General features: G+C 46.3%; 1 pseudogene; it reads left to right on the top strand.

Annotated features, from left to right (window-relative positions):
* Positions 1–10,388: 10,388 nt before the first annotated feature.
* LOC116273757 lies at positions 10,389–11,290 on the top strand (annotated as a pseudogene).
* The last annotated feature ends 361 nt before the right edge of the window (positions 11,291–11,651 follow it).

Genomic DNA, 11,651 nt, shown 5'->3' with positions numbered 1-11,651 from the left:
CTGTATTAGTCTCCTTTGCTGCTATAACAAATGGCCACAAACACAGTGGGCTTAAAACAATGTAAATTTATTATCCTATAGTTCTGGAATCAAAATACTGGGCTAAAATGAAGGTGTCAGTCTATCTTCCTTTTGGAGGCTCTAGGGGAAAATCTGCTTCCTTGCTTTGTCCAGCTTCTAGAGACTGCCTGTATTCCTTGGTTGTGGCCCCTTCCTCCAGCTTCAAAGCCAGAAGTGTGGCATCTTCTCTTTTCTCTGACCTTAGCTTCCATCCTTACATTTTTCTCTCTGATTCTGATGCTTCTGCTTATCTCTCAAAAGTACTCTTCTGATTACATTGGGCCCACCAGGATAACTTCCCCATCTCAAGATCCTCAACCTAATCACATCTGCAGAATTCCTTTTACAGTGGAAAGTAATATATTCACAGGTTCTAGGGATTAGGATGTGGACATTTTGGAGGGCCATTATTATTATTATTATTTTAATTTAATTTAAAAAGAGACAGTGTCTCACTATGTTGCCCTGGCTGGTTTGAACTCCTGGGTTCAAGTGATCCTCTTTCCTCAGGCTACCAAAGTGTTGGGATTACAGGTGTGAGCCACTGTGCCGGCCTGGAGGCCATGGTTCAACCTGCAACAATCTGCTGTCTGTTCCCAAAGTTTTATGTCTATCTCAACTGCATTGACCCCATTCTTCAAAACTCTCAACCCATTACAGCAATCAACCTGAATCCAAAATCTCATCTAAGTCTTATCAGGTCAAAAGTCTCATTTCTCATCACATAAATCATCGAATTTAGGCATGGGTGAGGCTCTGGGTATAGTCCAGTGTGTGGCACAATTTCTCTCTATCTGTGGACCTATGAAGCTAGCAAACAAATTATCGGCTCCCAAAATACAAAATGAAACACACTCCACCAGGTTAACAGTTATAGACATTCCCATTCAAAATGAGGGAAGAATGAAAGAAAAAACGAGTCTCTGGTCTCAAACATTTTCTAAATCCAACCAGAAAAACTCCATTAGGTTTCAAGGCATGGCTCTCAGCTCTGCCTTCTGAGCCTATAAGGTCTGCTCTCACAGCCATCTTTCCTTTTTCATAAAGGGTAAATACTTGTTTGCAGCTGTAGTTTCATCTGCCTGTTTCCTGTCTGTAGAATTTTGGGGATCTGACAGCCTTCTTTCATTCTCTTCTCTCTGTCCCTTTCAGGCCAAGCTGGCAGTGTTTTGGGGGACATACCATTCTTAAAAGCCTTGTGAGTTTCCTGTGTATGTCACATGGACTCACTCCATTTGAACATCAGGCCAAATCCAGCCTATTGCCTCTTTTTGTAAATGAAGTTTTATTGCAACACAGACACACCTACCTGTTCATTTACGTATTGTTGATGGCTATTTACATAATATAACAGAGTGAAGGGTTGCAACAGAGACAGTGTGGCTCACAAGCTGAGACTCTTTACTATCTAGCTCTTTGCAGAAAATGTTTGCTGATGACTGGCCCAGAGCCAGAACTCAAATAAGTGGTAGTTTTTAAACAAATAACAGACTTGGGTGGGTTGCAAAAGTGGGGCCACTTGGAGGTAGTGAATATTTCAGACATTGTGCGGGAGGTGTGAGGAGAGAAGTGAGAAGAGGTAAGAGACAAAGGAAGAGGAAGTGAGAAGCTATGGACTTCAGAAGTAACCTTGATCTTCTTGGCAAGTTGCCTTGGAAGCCTGGGGCCAGGATCATTAAGCAGCAAGATTACCATGAAGGAAAAGAGTGAACCAAAAGAAAGTAAGGGGAGAAATACAAACTGGGCTCAACTGTGACAGAAAAGAAAAATCACATCTAGAGTGTGAGGGACGCAGTACACTGAGTCCCTTAGTACGCAAGAACCACATTGCCTCCTCATCATCCTCCCTCTGAAAAGAAGCCTGCTGTGCACACCTATGGGAGAGCATTTGCTTAATTCGATGTGCCAGCGGCAGCTTCCCAATAAGCCTTCTCTCCTTCACTTTTGCTCCGTGGAAATGAGAACATACCGAGAGTGACGTTTGTGTGTGGGTTTTGGCACTTTCACAAAAAGCTTGATTAGCCTTATTTAGAATTTGATTACTCCTTCAATCCCTGTGCATAAATGGATTTCAGGTGACCATGCCTGTCGCAGGCCCCTGCTCTCCTGGTTACTGACTTGAGGTGTTCTTTGGTTTAAACAAAGCAGGACAAATAAAGAGCAAAGACCCACTCGGGGCCCTAGACGTTCATAGAAACTGATTTCCCCTTAAAAATCAGCTCACTTTGGGAGTTGTAAATAGGGAGAAATGAACCATTTAAGAGAGTCTTTGAGACTACTGCCTATTGGAATGGAACCAGTTTGGGGTTTGGGGTGGAGGTGGCATGTCAAATTTGCGGTTACTTCCTAAACACACACAAACTGTTTCAATATCAGATTTGAATATGCTACAACTGCCCCCACCAACCCGTTGCCCAGCAGTCTTTCCCCCCACAAACAGCTAAGCCAAGAACCCCAGGACAATTTGCTCTCTGTATTGATAGACTATCTGGGGTTTCTAAAGCAGGCGACGTATTCTATTTCAGGAAATCAGACCAAATAAAAATCATTCCAATTAAAAAGCACCACTGGGCAAGTAGAACAGCAAGCGCCCACCTCACACAAAACAGACCAACCGCAAAGTGCAGCCTTTCATAGATGTTGTTGATGGCAGAGTCACTGCCTTAGAGCCTCGAGTTTATTCAACGGGATAAAAGTTGCCTGGTAAATTGGGCTGAGAGGATTTTTTTCCCAGAAGGCCATCACAAGGCATTTTGATGTACTTATCATTTACAAGAGCCCAGAGGACTAGAGGAATGTGAAAGTGATTTTGATTTCAAATACTATAGAACCCAGTTATTATATAGCTTATTAATACTGAGCTTCAAATAACCATCAGATATATTCTGAGACACACACATACGCACACACATACACATACACACACACCCCCACTCTGTACAGGCTTATAATATGAGGCCTGTGATGGTGCTGTCTCATCTTATTTAGGGAGTTGGGTTCTAAATTTCTACACAGATGAAAATTGTGTATGGTTAAAGTTGCATTTGGAAAATCCCTTCAAATGCCCACTAGCACAGTGAGGTGCTTGCGCCGTGGGAGGTAGGAAGTAAATCTGACTACTTCAGTTCTCACATGCCCCTTGCAGGTGAGGATAGGCAGAACCAACACACTGTCAGCCCTCTTTCTCACTCTTCTTGCTGAGGGCATGGAGATGAATTCACTTTAGTCAACTGTATAGGTTATATAACTTCACCTTTAACAGCTCACCCCCAGGAGGGTTAGTCCCCTCTACAAATACAAAAGCCACTTGTGTCCTTTTTGTAGGAAAAATTCCTCACTACCTGGTAAGGAAGACCCTCAATTGTCTCATCCACTAAAAACACTCCCAGTGTCTTCCATCCCTTTTCCTTCCTCTTTCTCTCCTAAAAAGACTGACTTGGGCTTTTGAAAATTGGTTAAGCCTTCTCTCCCTCTCTCTTTTCTCTCTTTCTCATTAGCATTTCCAAGTGTAATGTTCAAAGCTTCCAATGGGGACAATGCCCTGAAATTTCAGACAGCTCCAAAGGACTCCTTCCCACGCTGATGTAGGCACTTAAGTGTTGAATTAGCAATTTCCCAGCACAACCTGAATTCTAGAAGTTAGATGTCACAAGCGGATTGATGAACTTTATTATTCAGACCTTTTTAGTTAAAAGTGCCAGAAACCAACTCAAAGCTTAAGTAAAATGGGGAAGTTTTTTTTGACTCATGTGAGTGAAAATTTGCATGTGGTATTAGCCTTGCGATGCTAGTGAATCAAACGACAAGGATCTCTTTTCCCTCCCCCTCCCTTCCTCTTTTCCACTGTCCCTTCCTCCCTCCCCATCTCTTTTTCCTTCCTTTCCCCCTTTCTCCCTCCTCTGCCCAGTCTTAGCTTCTCTTTTCTCTGTAGGTCGGGGCTGATTACCTCTTACAAGAGGACTCCATTCATTTTAGGGTTGGGTGAACTGCATGCTTCACTCACATCATCATATCGTAGGGTCATCTGAGGAAACAGTGATTTCTCTCTTCTGGCACCCATAGATGTGTCAATAAAGAGAGTCAAATTCTGTAAAATATTTGAAGAGATTTATTCTAGCCAAACATGAGTGACCAATAGCCTGTGACACAACTCTCAGGAGATCCCGAGAACATGTGCCCAAGATAGTTGAGCTACAACTTGGTTTTCTACACTTTACGGAGATGTAATACATCAATCAATACAGGTAAGATGTATATTGGTTTGGTCTGGAATGGCAGGACAACTGGAAGCGGGAGGCTCACAGGTTATAGGCAGATTCAGAGATTTTCTGATTGGCAATTGGTTGAAAGAGTTATTATCTAAAGACTTAGACTCAATAGGAAGGAATGTCTGGGTTGTGATAAGGCATTGTAGAGACCAAGGTTTTATCATGTAGATGAAGCCTCCAGGTAGCAGGCTGCAGAGAGAATAGATTGTTAATGTTTCTTATCAGACTTAAAACATCTGTTCTATCAGTCTTAAGGTTGAGTTGATGTTAATGCTGGTCAGGTGAGCCTGAATTCCAAAAGGGGAGGAGGGTATGGTGAAGCAGGTCTCACTCCCTCTTCCCATCATGGCCTGAAACTAGTTTTTCTGGTTAACTTTGGCCTTGGCCAAGAGATGGGGTCCATCAAGATGGTTGGGAGGCTTAGAATTTTATTTTTGGTTTACAGATGAATCCCAGACAAGGATTCTGATAGGCTGGTCTGGTCACAAGCTTCCTCAGCCCAGTCACAGGAGCTGAAAGGAGAAGACACTAGGATTGGCCAGACCTCGATCTCATGCCCACCCTTGTGGCTTATGGGAAGACTGAGGAGTTTAGCAGTCTGACAGACACCATATAGTAGTATGCAGTGTGCCAGGCATGGTGGCTCATGCCTGTAATCCCAACACTTTGGGAGGCCAAGGTGGGCGGATCTCCTGGAGTCAGGAGTTTGAGGGCTAACAAGGCAAGACCCTGTCTCTACTAAAAATACAAAAGTTAGCTGGGTGTGGTGATGTGTGCCTGTAATCCCAGCTACTCAGGAGGCTGAGTCAGGAGAATCACTTGAACCCCGGAGGCGGGGGTTGCACTGAGCTGAGATCACAGTACTGCACTCCAGCCTGGGCAATGGAGTGAAACTCTGTCCAAAAAGCAGAAGAGGAAGAAGAAGAACAAGAAGAAGAGGAAGAAGAGGAGGAGGAAGAGGAAGAGGAAGAAGAAGGAGGAGGAGGAGGAGGAGGAGAAGAAGGCGGCAGTGACAAGCATTTTCCCAAAGAAAGATGAAGGGAGAGTGCCAGTACAAATATAAAGACATGAGCGCTGAGTGGAAGAAACCACAAATGTTCATCTCAGGGTCCTAGGAAAAATCAGAAAAAGAACCAGACCATCTCACTCCTACCATCATACATTCATCAAACATCCCAATGGGCCTGCAGATAGAGATGACCTCACCAGCACTGTGTATGATATTACCTTGCAGCTAGTATCAGTCTTAGCAACTGGCCCCAAGTAGTCATCTCTGAGCAGTGATCCACAACTTGGAGAAGGCATGAAAACTATGTTTCTCTGATTCGAAAATCTGCTCACTTTGTAAGTCAGGATTTTGCAAGTTTTCTAATTATAGTGGTTTACCCTTAAAGTAAAACAAAACCTAAAAACCAATGCCATAATTGCGTGCCATGCTTGAAGCAATTACTTTTGGCAGCTCCAGGCACTACCTCCGTTCTCCGTCATCCATCACAGTGTGGATTGAATGTCTGCAGAGCAAGCATTCTGCTGCCATTCCAGACCAAAAGTCATGCTAATCTCTCTGTCTGTTTTTCCTCTTTCTTCCTCCCTCTTTTAAAGTCTTGTCCCTAGACAAGCAGCATCAGCATCTCCTGGGAACTTACCTGAAATGCAAATTCTTGAACCCCATCCCAGACCTGTGGAATGTGAAAGAGAAAGTAGAGGCAGCAGCAACCTATATTTTCATAAGCCCTCCAAGTGATCCTGACGCACCCTCATGTTTGCTGAATCCCACCTTATGTAATGCCCTATTGTCACACTGACCTCAGAGCTATGCACACATATGCTTCCTCTTTTTGTCTCCTGCTCAGAAACTCCCCATGGTCCAGAAAATAAATTACATACTCAGTTTAGCCATTCAAAGACCTTGGCAATCTCATTTTCCTAACTTATTGCTTATTAATGTATTCATTGTTATGAATCTTATTTATTTATTGAGCATTTAGAATGAGCCAAGCACTAAGCAAGGTCCTTAATATACCTTGTGTATTAGTCAGCTCAGTTGCCATAACAAAATACCATAGTCTGGGTGGTTTAAACAACAGGCATTTATTTTCTCACAGTTCTGGAGGCTGAAAGTTCAATATCAAGGTGCTGGCTGATTCCGGTTCTGGTGAAGGCCCTTTTCCTGGCTTGTAGACAGCTGCCTTCTTGTGGTGTCCTTGTATGGTGAAGAGAGAGAACTCTCTCTCTCTTTCCCTCTCTGTTTTTCCATCTTCTTATAAAGCCACCAATCCTATCATGGGGGCTCCTCTCCTATGACCTCATCTAGCCTTAATTACCTCCTGAGAGTCTTACCTCCAAATTCGTCACACTGGGGGTTAGTGTGTCAACATACTAATTTGGGGGGTATGCAGTTCAGATCATAGTACGTTGATTTATGTAAACCTTCCAACAAGCTGTCAGATAAGAATCACTGAGCCCATTGGCCGTTGAGGAAACTGAGGCTTAGAGAAGTTCGGGAAGCTGCCTAAGACCAAAGTTAGTAGGGGGTGGTGCCAGAGTCCAATCCTGTGGAGGCATTCTTCCTCCTGCACAGCATTACTCCCACGGCCTGTTCTCTCCATTATTCATAGCTGCCCAGGTGTCCAGACATGCCCCTACCTTCCCTCCTGGACACCTTGCTCAAACCACCCCCAAACCTGGATCTCCTCTCTAGGCTCCTTTGTCTAAATGTATTGAGTCCTGGAAAACAAATCCATCTTTACCAGCTTCCCTGATGAGAATCATTTTCTTTTTCTTTCCTTTCTTTCCTTCTTTTCTCCTTTTTGCAGCAAGTTTTTCATTCCTTTTTTTTTTCTAACATTATTCTCAGGGCTCCTCTGCCCCTCCAAATGATCTTTGCTCACCCCAAGCAGTGCACACCCCTCTAAGTTCCTTGCTAACTTCACTTCCAATAGCTCAAGGGAGATCCCTATGGAGCATTATTGATAACAGTGATTATTAGTGTTCTACATATTTTGGAAATGTCCACCACATTCTAGCTACTACAGGTTTCTGCAGACACCCAAAGTCTTGTTTGGAAAGAGCTGATGACCCAGAGTCAGCAGATTGAAACTCAAAGCAAAAGGTTTATTTGGCCAACAGTTTTCAAATCCTTTCTGTCTCTTTCTCTCCCTTTCTTTTTTCTTTTTCTTGTTTTTATTTTTATTATTATTTTTTTTTGTTTGTTTGTTTTAGGGATAGCAGAATCAAATGAAGCAATGACAGAAAAAGGTAAGTTGGAAGGAATAATGAGTGGTGTCCTCACTCCCAGTGGTCAGTTCTAATGTCAGTATGACAACAGAGTAGTGTATAAAGCAGAGGTTGGCGAACTATAGCATGCACCACAATGACCTGGAATGCTTGTGAAAACACGACTGCTGCTGCACCCATTCCTCCTTTCAGATTAATGAGAACTGGATGGGGCCCAAGAATATGCATTTCTAGTAAGTTTCCAGGTGATGTCAATACTGCTGGTCCAGGGACCACACTTTGAGAACCACTGACCTAAAAGGCTTCCTTACCCTTGTTAGAGATTTAGAAATAGACAAGCATATATATATCACTAAGATGCTTTGGCTATGGTATGAGTAAACCCACCTGAATGTAGTTTAGGCAGTAAGGCATCAAAGCAAGTCTGGAGGCAGTATCCATGGGTAGCTCAGCCAATGACTGACTTCAATAAGGATTAACCTCTCCCTGTCTTTCTGTCCTGCCATCCTCATCATGTTGGCTTTGTTCTTGGGCTTGCCTCTTCATTATTCCAGAAAGGCTGAAGGCTGCCACTGTTACAGGTATCACATGTGAACCCAGAAACATCAGTCTGAAGAAGAGATGGGGTTTTCTTCCTTGTGGTTTTTTGTTTTTTTTTTTTTTTTTTGAGACAGAGTCTTGTTATGTAACCCAGGCTGGAGTGCAATGACATGATCTTGACTCACTGCAACCTCCACCTCCCGGGTTCAAGCAATTCTCCTGCCTCAGCCTTCCGAGTAGCTGGGATTACAGGCATGTGCCACCATGCCCAGCTAATTTTTGTATTTTTAGTAGAGACGGGGTTTCACCATGTTGGCCAGGTTGGTCTCGAACCCCTGACCTCAAGTGTTCCACCTGCCTCGGACTCCCAAAGTGCTGGAAATACAGGCATGAGCCACTGTGCCTGGCCCATGTGTCTTTTTATTCAGGAGGAACGACTCTCCCAGAGGTGCCCAGAGGATATCCCATTAAATCCCACTGGCTATAATAGTCATGTACCCACAGTTGCTGGCAAGGGTAATGGAATTACCATGATCTGGTGAGTCCAAGCGATATTCCCTTCCTGGGGCCGGGGAGGTGCCCTGTCCCCCTGTCTCCCTGGCCCACCAGCGGATTGTGGGGAGGAGAGACAGCAGGCCGTGCAGGCCTACAGAGCATTGAAGCAGTGGCGGTGGCTCCATGGGGAGTGACCCCACCTCACTTCCCGGAAGAAGCCAGAGCCACAGCTGTGATGGAGAGACCCGGGACCTGGCCATGCTCCTGGGAAACAGGCACCAGGAGCTGCCATACCTGGGTGGGGGAGAGGCAGGCAGATTCTTTTCCCTGGCCATGCTAGCAGCAGGGGGTGAGGCCTCCAGGTACTCGTTCACACACTGGGCTTCAGCGGGTCCACATGTTGCAAGGGGTGAGTGCCCGATGAACTAGGGCCAAGGCCTGGTTGATGGTTGGCCTGTGGGGCCCAGGGTCACTCACAGTTGTGTCTCTTTGTTCTGAACGTCCATTCTGAGTCGCAGCCCAGGTACACCTTAGGAAGGGCTGGATCCCATTACCCTGTCCCTGAACACCACTTACTGAGACAGCTGATGAGGCTGGCTTGGTGTGTGATGGAGGCCCCCTGGGAGTTAGTAGAGCTAAGTGCACAGCACACATCAGGCAGAGCAGGCCAGGGATGGTCAACTCTTGAACTTAGGCAGCTAAAAGAAGGTGGGAAAGGTCCTTGGGTGAGGCAGTTGACTGTGTCAGCCACAATCACCTATTCCTTCTCTGCAGATGCCACTAGGAGAGAAAATAGACACAAGGGGGTGAGGGGAAGAAAGTATGGGTCAGGGCTTCCTGGGACATTGCATTGAAGGATGTCTGTGGTGGACATTTGCACTTTTCCTACCCAGTGTCCGTCCCCTCCTATCTCCTAACAGTACCCAATTTTCCTCTGGGGAACCACTCCACCCCAATTTGGGTGACCTTGGTGGGTCAAGCAAAGTGCACTGACTTCACCTGGCCTTACCCATCACCCAAGCTTGGCCAATCTGCGTTTCTTTCCTGGGGATTTCAACCTTAAGCAAAGCAACACAAGAGCAGAAAACATTTGGAGTGGGCAGGTGTCCTCCCCTCTTTGAAAATAGGAAATACGCATCCCCCACTTACAATCCTCCTCCTCTTCCTCTCCTCTTTCAGCTAGCATGTGCAGGTGCTCTGTGGGAAACTTTACATGCACGGTCTCAACTAATCCTAGCAATAGTCTTATGGGTGACTACCATTACCTCCATTTTACAGATGAAAAACCGAAGCTTTAAGAACTTTAAGGATCACAGAGCTAGTAACTGGTAGATCTTAGATTTGAATTTATACCTATGAGATTGCGAAGCCCTGTGTTTCTTGTTCTCCTAGAATATCAGGAGAAAATGAGCCCTCCCCAGGCAGCACTGTGAAATGGTTGAAGGTCTTTTATCTTCTCTGCCCATATACGTGGGAGTCTTAGCGCCTACACTGCTGTCTAATCTAGGCTTGTTAGGGCTGGGCAGTGTTTCACGATCCTCCCAGATAGCGGGCAGTAAGATGTAAATAACACTCACAGGGGCCCTCACGGACAGCTGCTTGGAGACAGTCTGTATGTAATATGGATAGAAAAAGCACTGCTGATAGTATCTGAACCTCTGGATCTGGCAATACCTGAAATCCAGACCCGTGAACTTCATTTTTGCTTAAGTCAGTTTGAATTGGGTTTTATTGCTTACAACTGAAAAAGTTTTAGCCAGTGTTTCTTAACCATTTTAAAAACTGGAGGAAGGCAGAAGTGGCTTCACTAGGGAAGCTTTCAGCATGGAGATGGCACAAGCTGGAGGTGGAGCAGTGGTGCCCAGGGCGCCAGTGGGTCCTGGGAGTCCCCGGCGGGTGCAGTGGCGGCACCAAGGGCAGCCGCTGGGAAAGCAGCGCCCAGTCCCGTGGTCCGGGCTTCGCAGCAAAGAGAAGAAAGTGAATTGCATGCCCAAGAACCAGGACGAAGAGGAGATCCCTTTCTGGCTCGGGGAGATTATGGGGAGCTGCCAGAAGATGAAAAACCCGATGGGTAACAAGAAGAGGAAGAAAGCAGCCCAGGTGGCCTTCAGAAAGACATTGGAGAAGGAAGCAAAGGGAGTGGAGCCTGACATCGCCATCCCCAAGTTCAAGCAGAGGAAAGGGGAGTCTAACTAGGCCTATATCCAGCGCATGCAGCAAGAGGTCCAGCACGTGCTATTCCTCAGCAAGAACCAGGCCACCCGGCAGCCAGACGTCCAGGCAGCTCCCAAGGAGAAGTCTGAGCTGAAAAGAGCAAAAAAAGCATTCCAGAAGCGACGACTAGATAAAGTCCGGCAGAAAAAGGAGGAAAAGATGGCAGACAGGCTGGAGCAGGAGTTGCTCAGAGACACGATGAAGTTTGGTGAGGTTGTCCTGCAGCCTCCAGAGCTGACCACCAGGCCTGGGAGGAGCATAAGCAAGGACCAGCCTGGCAGGAGATCGCAGATGCTGAGGATGCTTCTGAGCCCTGGCAGTGTGTCCCAGCCTCTGACTGCCTCCCTGGCCTACCAGCGGATTGTAGGGAGGAGAGATAGGAGGCCGTGCAGGCCTACAGAGCATTGAAGCAGCGGCTGCTGCAAGAGGAGCGACCCCACCTCACTTCCCGGAAGAAGCCAGAGCCACAGCTGTGATGGAGAGACCCGGGGCCTGGCCATGCTCCTGGGAAACTGGCACCAGGAGCTGCCATACCTGGGTGGGGGAGAGGCAGGCAGATCCTTTTCTCTGGCCATGCCAGCAGCGTGGGCTGAGGCCTCCAGGTACTCGTTCACACACTGGGCATCAGTGGGTCCACATGTTGCAAGGGGTGAGTGCCCGATGGACTAGGGCCAAGGCCTAGTTGATGGTTGGCCTGTGGGGCCCAGGGTCACTCACAGTTGCGTCTCTTTGTTCTGAATGTCCATTCTGAGTCGCAGCCCAGGTACACCTTAGGAAGGGCTGGATCCCATTACCCTGTCCCTGAACACCACCTACCGAGACTGCTAATGAGGCTGG

This window comes from Papio anubis, chromosome 2 (genome assembly GCF_008728515.1).
Source record: "Papio anubis isolate 15944 chromosome 2, Panubis1.0, whole genome shotgun sequence".
In the NCBI taxonomy this organism is placed as follows: domain Eukaryota; kingdom Metazoa; phylum Chordata; class Mammalia; order Primates; family Cercopithecidae; genus Papio; species Papio anubis.
The sequence above is the reverse complement of the archived record's forward strand: the minus strand, read 5'-3'. Positions and strand labels throughout refer to the sequence as shown.